Source organism: Siniperca chuatsi, linkage group LG9 (assembly GCF_020085105.1).
Source record: "Siniperca chuatsi isolate FFG_IHB_CAS linkage group LG9, ASM2008510v1, whole genome shotgun sequence".
In the NCBI taxonomy this organism is placed as follows: Eukaryota; Metazoa; Chordata; class Actinopteri; order Centrarchiformes; family Sinipercidae; genus Siniperca; species Siniperca chuatsi.
This window is the reverse complement of record NC_058050.1, coordinates 30,760,689-30,767,737: the sequence shown is the minus strand read 5'-3', so window position 1 is coordinate 30,767,737 and position 7,049 is coordinate 30,760,689. Positions and strand designations below refer to the sequence as shown.

The 7,049-nt window shown below is 39.2% G+C and overlaps 1 long non-coding RNA gene across 7 annotated transcripts; it reads right to left on the bottom strand.

Moving 5' to 3' along the window:
• Window positions 1-1,224: 1,224 nt before the first annotated feature.
• On the bottom strand, window positions 1,225-4,096 carry LOC122880967. Of its 7 annotated transcripts, none has more exons than XR_006379064.1 (3): window positions 3,833-4,096; window positions 1,520-1,657; window positions 1,225-1,394 (listed from the first exon to the last, which is right to left on the bottom strand). It is a non-coding gene; the product is annotated as an uncharacterized LOC122880967 (long non-coding RNA). The 7 variants fall into 7 exon arrangements; XR_006379063.1 differs by lacking the exon at window positions 3,833-4,096 and adding an exon at window positions 2,483-2,538; XR_006379065.1 differs by lacking the exon at window positions 3,833-4,096 and adding an exon at window positions 2,478-2,518.
• Window positions 4,097-7,049: the final 2,953 nt, after the last annotated feature.

Below are 7,049 nucleotides of genomic sequence, written 5' to 3'. Positions count from 1 at the left end.
ATTATTACATTGTATTATACCGTACATACTTATCAACCTCTAAATCCGCTTTGGTACTTACACTTATTTTAGCTTTTATACTTATATCCACTTTGTACTTAATTTATCTAAAGACTAAGAACAAGGCTTTCGAATGAGTTTTAATTTATCTGACCTGTATTATAGTGTATTATATTTGATTTGCTTAGAACGTCCTGTGCGCACTGACTGACAGTGAGCTGCTGTAACAAAAGAGTTTCCCCTCGGGGATCAATAAAGGATTTCTGATTCTGATTCTGATTGTCTTGTAAGTGTCTAATTGTACCTCTCTGTGACATTTAAATTCTATTCTCTTTCATTTTTTATAATAGATTTTTTTTTTTTTCATTCAAGCACTTTTTGAACCTTTTTGACCTATAATTAAGGTAACTTTTTTGTCACTTTACGTGTTTACAGTATTCAGATGTAGGCTATTTTGCAGAATTCTGGCCCCTGTTTCTTAAAACTGTACTTTGTCCATTTTACAGTGTGGTTTAACATACAACACAAGGATGTGTTTGTTTGAGTTGTTTTAGCTGTACGTGAATTTTAAGCTCATAAACATTCAACATAAAGTGAAGAGCTCTTCATTAATGCTTGAAGTTGTTAGTCCTAAGAAAGAATATTTAGATTTAATTGACTGCATTGAATAAATTCAAATAAATGTACTGATTACTGTAGATTATTATTACTCAATTATATATCATTGACATGTAGAATTAAATTAATTTTTATTAGTGCTATTTACACATTTAGAAGATCCTGTTTTTCCTATCAACTCAATATTTTTGTTTAGTGTTAATTCCTTTTTGTTTTCTATTTGAATCTATTCATATTAAATTAGTAACTCTAAAGGGTCTCATTTAACTTAATTTAATTAATAATATTGCTTGTAATCTGTTGTCTTAATTTTATTGAGTAGATATGGTTTATCTGTTCTTACAGTGAATGATTCATTTTATTGAACAAGAAAAATGTTTTTTTAATTACTACCAAGTTCCCCTCCAGACATGTTTTAGAATATATACAAATACAAATTTGAATAATTTGTAATAATTCTTCCACAAAAGCTCAATTACTTAAAATGACATCTACTCCTTCTCCCTCATTGAAAAATCCTGAATCTCCCCACCCTGCATTACCCCATGTCTACCCCCCAAACATCCATTCATTTGGTACGTTTTCAGTTAAAAATGACAACGTGACTATCTGTTAGAAGAATTTATTTGAACAAACTAACAAGTAATTCGCATATAACATACATACTGTGCATGAACTACCATCAGTATTAAGCTGGGCACTATTTGCAGAAAGTGGCCATGAGCCAATCCTGTGGCACCCTCCTCAAGCAAGCCTGTGTGAACCTTGGGTGTACCCTAAAAGATGGACAGATAAGGGCAGACAAAGACACAGTTAGACAGACAGACAGATGGACAGATTGATAGATGAAATCTCATAAGAGTGACATGAATGGTAAAACTGACAACAGCATTGGGCACACCTTACTAAGAATTTGCTTGTCTCGAGTCGCCCTCTCTTCTTCCTCCATCTCCGTCAGATGCAAGCTGCAGCCACCTTTAAAGAAATTCAGTCTCTTCTTCAGACGCACTTGCAGTAGTTGCATTTTGCTGCACAGATTCTAGAAAGTGTTTCATGAGAGGAGGCAGCACAGAATCAGTCAGTGATGGAGGGCATCAGAGTTAACATCAGCTCAGAGCTAAAATAAACATTTCACAGATCATATTTCCTCTTGAATACTGCTTGTTGTTTACAAATCTGAGCCATACTACCTCACCAGAAATAATTTATTTTTGCTAGCTACTGTTCTTTAGCTTAGCAGCTAGCAATGGCTTCTCTCTCTCCCTCTCCCTCTCCTGCTTGGTATGTCAGATGTTTAGCTATTCCTCTGCCTCCTTTAGTGATTGATAATGGTACATGTAATAAATGTAGCTTATTTGTAGCGTTGGAGGCAAGGCTTAGTGAATTGGAAACGCGGTTCCGCACCATGAGAACTCAATCATTAGCTGCTTTAGTTAGCCAGCCCCCCGTAATCGGTGCGGACCGACCAGATGTAACTCCTGTTATCCGCAGGGAAACCAGGGAGGCTGGGTGACTGTCCGAAGGAAGCATAGCCCTAAGCAGAAGCCCAGGGTTCACCACCAACCTGTTCACGTTTCTAACAAGTTCTCCCTACTCAGCGACACACCCGCTGAGAAACCAACTCTTTATTGGCAGCTCCATTTTGAGAAACGTGAAGTTAGCGACACCAGCGACCATAGTCTAATGTATTCCTGTGGCCAGAGCGGGCGATGTTGAATGCTATTTAAAACTGCTGGCTAAGGATAAACGTAAATACAGTAAGATTGTTATTCGGCAGTAACAACAAGTTAATGCTGGGTCGGTGTGTACATATGCAAAGACAATGTCGGACTGTAGTTTTCTCTGGGCCCCTGCCAAACCTGACCAGTGATGACATGTTTAGCTGTCTTCATTCCGCCGCTGGCTGTCGAGGTGGTGTCCAGCAAACGATGTGGGCTTTGTAGATAATTTTCTGGGGAAGACCTGGTCTGATTAGGAGAGACGGCATTCATCCCACTTTGGATGGAGCAGCTCTCATATCTAGAAACCTGATTTTCTTATTAGTGGACCTAAACCATGACAACCCAGAGCTGAGACCAGGAGGCAGAGTTGCAGTCCTACACGCTTCTCTGCGCTTCCAGAGCAGTTACCCACCCAAAACTCCTTAGTGATGGGTGTCTGCCCTGACCTCTTAAATTAATAAAACCAAAAGTTAGCAGAAGAGGAGTTATACATAAAATCCTAAACAAAAACGCTGAAATAGCACAACAAACTAGGAGAATTAAATGTGGACTCTTAAACATCAGAACTCTGTCACCTAAAGCTGTACTAGTGAATGATTTAATATCACTAGTATCATATTGACTTATTTTGTCTTACTGAAACCTGGCTGGGTCAGGAAGAATATGTTAGCCTAAATGAATCCACTCTGCCCAGTCATATTAATACTCATATTCCTCGAGGCACCGGCCGAGGAGGTGGAGTTGCAGCTATCTTCAACGCAAGTCTATAAATCAACCCTAAACCTAAACTAAATTATAACTCATTCGAAAGCCTTGTTCTTAGTCTTTAGATAAATTAAGTACAAAGTGGATATAAGTATAAAAGCTAAAATAAGTGTAAGTACAAAGTGGATTTAGAGGTTGATAAGTATGTACGGTGTAATACAATGTAATAATATAAGTAATAAGTAATAGTGCAATAATGAGTACTGTCAAGTTAAGTGTTAAAGGATAAAAAAACAAACGTAAAAACGCGGATGACCTGCAATTTTCTGATGTTAAACTCTGACAAAACTGAAGTTACTGTACTTGGCCCAAACACCTCCGAGACACGTTGTCTAAAGATATGGTTGCTCTAGATGGCATTGCCCTGGCCTCCAGCACCACTGTAAGGAGCATCGAATTATCCTGTCTCAAAATGATGCTGAAAAACTAGTCCATGCATTTGTTACTTCTAGGTTGGACTATTGCAATTCCTTATTATCCGGCTGCCCGAATAAGTCCCTTAAGACTCTCCAGTTGATCCAGAATGCTGCGGCACGTGAACTAGGAAAAGAGATCATATCTCTCCAATATTAGCTTCTCTGCACTGGCTCCCTGTAAAATCCAGAATAGAAAAAAATCCTTCTCCTCACCTACAAAGCTCTTAATGGTCAGGCAATTAATAGCTGTCTGGAAGGTTTTTAAACAGCATCAGTAATTACTGTTCAAACTGATGGTACAACTATGTTTACCTTGACATTTTGCTTCAGCATCATGATACTCGTGTTCCTGTGGTGTCTGTCTTGTGTGAAAATCCTGACTACTTCCGGATGGTTGGTCACAGTCTAGGATCAAAGTCACTTAGGTTGGATGAAAACATTTTCTTCAATATCCAAAAGGCAAGGTGCGACCTTGGGTCAGCAGTCATCTCTTGTCATACACCACGCTTGAGGAACTCCTTCAACCCCTGATGGGATTTTTTTCATCTCCGACTACTTATGCTCTCTCATGACGATCACTTTGATGCCGTGGACAGACTGTAACGTCTGTAATTTCTCCTCACAGGCTGCATGCAACAACTCAAAGGCGGTACCCGTCAGAGGACAGGTGTCATGAGGTTGAAAACAAGGCAGATAACTGTGGTAAAACCTAGAAACTCCCACACGTATTTCACCCCTTTGATCTCAGTGTAGCCGTCTACAAAGTACCGTCCCAGCTGTTTTTCCCCTGCATTTAAAGCGTGTTGAATGAAGATGCCGTTGGTGTAAAACACCCACTCTAGCCATTGAATACCGCCGTTTGAATATATTTTGAATTGGCGCCTGGAATCATCGGCGACAGTATCAGTAGGCTTTTAGGAAGTAGGAAGTTGGTGACAAACATTTTCATGCACACAGAAGAGATGGTGGAGCTGCTTAAAGGGTCCACGCCCGTCTCTTGGATATACCCATTCCTGTGTTGAGACCACTGGCACTCCACAGATGAATTCATTTATTTGTGTGATTTTAACTGAACTTTCATTAGGAGACTGCATGCTCTTTTGTAGTGTTCACAAAGGTAAGCATTTGAACTCAGCATTCCAAAATCCTAAGAGCATTGAACGCAACCTTCCAGCTGCCATTGGTCAGTCTGACCTGGCTATTACAAAAGTGTGTCCGCTAAATTTAAGAAGCAACTAAGGAAGTAAGCGCCAAGCTAACTGCAAGGAGTGACTGCACAGCAAGGACTTTTCTTCAATCGGAGCCGACATTTTTCCCTGCCTGGCTGATCCAATGCAACCGCCAGATAATACCAACGTTCATAGCAACCTTTCTTCCTTTATGGACTGGTAACATAACCACTGAACCCATAACTGTGCATTACATAGCTTCACATAGTTTAACTGTGTACGTGGCTAAGCACAGGACTGTGTTACTTGTGTGAATGTAAATGTGTTTATTTAGGTCGTTGAGTGTTATTGTTGTGATGTGTTTTCACTGTTAGGTTATTTTGGTAGCCACATGTTAAGTGATGTTTGTGATGTTCACACAGACACAGGGTCTTGCATTCAACTAACTATCCTTTTTCTAACCTGGCACCGTTTGTATCCTACACAGTTCACACATCCACCTCAATTTGGCCCTTATACAGAGCAACACTCTTTAACATACATGGCCTTACCGGCATTTTGAATTAACTATCTTTGTTTGACGACATGTGGCCGCCATTTTGACCCAAGCAGCCATCTTGGAACCCCCCCCACACACACACGCCCTTTTGTTCTGTAGTTTAGTGCATTTAGAGTTAGACTTAATATTGTGTTTTTGCTTCATTATCTGTTAATAAATGCTTGTGTATAATTATGCTGGTTTCTTTAATGTTGCACAAGAGCACTACTTTGCCAATATCTTCTATGTTGAACTTCAACCTACTAGCTATTGATGGTAATTCTGGTTATAGTTATTAATTTAATTATTAATTTCCCAATTGATAGTTTAGTATATTATTTGAGATTCAATCATTTGATTGGCTATCATTTCTTTTCTTTAAGAAGAGTGGTGCCCCCAATGACTTTATTAATTAAAAGTTATTATTTATGATTATCTTTGATCATTTTGATAGCCAAATTTAATTGATTGTATCAACACAGTTTGGTGCCTCTTTAACCATTACAAATCCCAACAAATGGTGCCCATTGCGTAAGGCATAGTACTGTTGGTAATTATTCATAATTGTGTAATATTAATTTTCAGCATTATTTTGGCCAGTGTTAAGCGAGATGTTTTCCTCCCTAGCCTGAACCGACAGATGCAGGAGATAGTATAGTGAACTATGGCAGAAAACATACAGAGGACAGTTCCTTTTCAGGAATGTAAATGACTCCTAAGTGACTATAGCGATGTTTCTGTCTCTTATCTGTTGACCATATCTCTACATATGGAGCCTAGGGGAAATAGCTTTAAACATTTTCTCATCATCATTTGGCACACCTGGTGGAACCCAGACCACCACCTTGGAAATCATAATACCTCAATCCCACCTCATTCCCTTCATTTCCTGTCACCCTTAGGGAATCGGTCCAAGCACAGAACCTTGTGGAACTCCGTGAATAACTTTGGCGTGCACGGAGGACTCACCGTTAACATGTACAAACTGTGATTGATCTGATAGATAGGATTTAAACCAGCTTAATGCAGTTCCTTTAATGCCAATTACATGTTCCAGTCTCTGTAATAGTATGTGATGGTCAATGGTGTCGAACGCAGCACTAAGATCTAACAAGACAAGTACAGAGACAAGTCCATTGTCTTATGCAATTAAAAGGTAATTTGTAATTTTCACCAGTGCTGTCTCTGTGCTAAGATGCACTCTAAATCCTGACTGAAAATCCTCAAATAAACTATTGTTATTTAGAAAGTCACACAACTGATTGGCGACTGCTTTCTCAAGGATCTCAGAGAGAAAGGGAAGGTTAGATATAGGTCTATAGTTGGCTAAAACCCCAGGCTAAAACCCCAAGAGTGGGCTTTTTAAGAAGCGGTTTAATTACAGCTACTTTAAAGGATTGTGGTACATAGCCTGTTAATAAAGACAGATTGATCATATCCAGTAAAGAAGTGCTAATTAAGGGTAAAACATCTTTAAGCAGCCTAGTTGGAATGGGGTCTAAGAGACAGAGTGATGGCTTAGATTAATTAATCGTCGAAGTCAGCTGGAGAAGATCGACAGGAGCAAAGCAGCCAAAACACACATCAGGCTCTACAGCTGCGGCACCGGTTGAAGGCAGGACTTGATGAATTTTTTCTCTAATAGTTAAAATTTTATCATTAAAAAAGCTCATGAAGTTGTTACTACTGAGGGCTATAGGAATACATGGTTCAATGGAGCTGTGATTCTCTGTCAGCCTGGCTGCAGTGCTTTTTATTTTCCTCTATTAATGATGAGTAGTAAGCTGCTCTGGCATTACGGAGGGCCCTCTTATATGTGTTA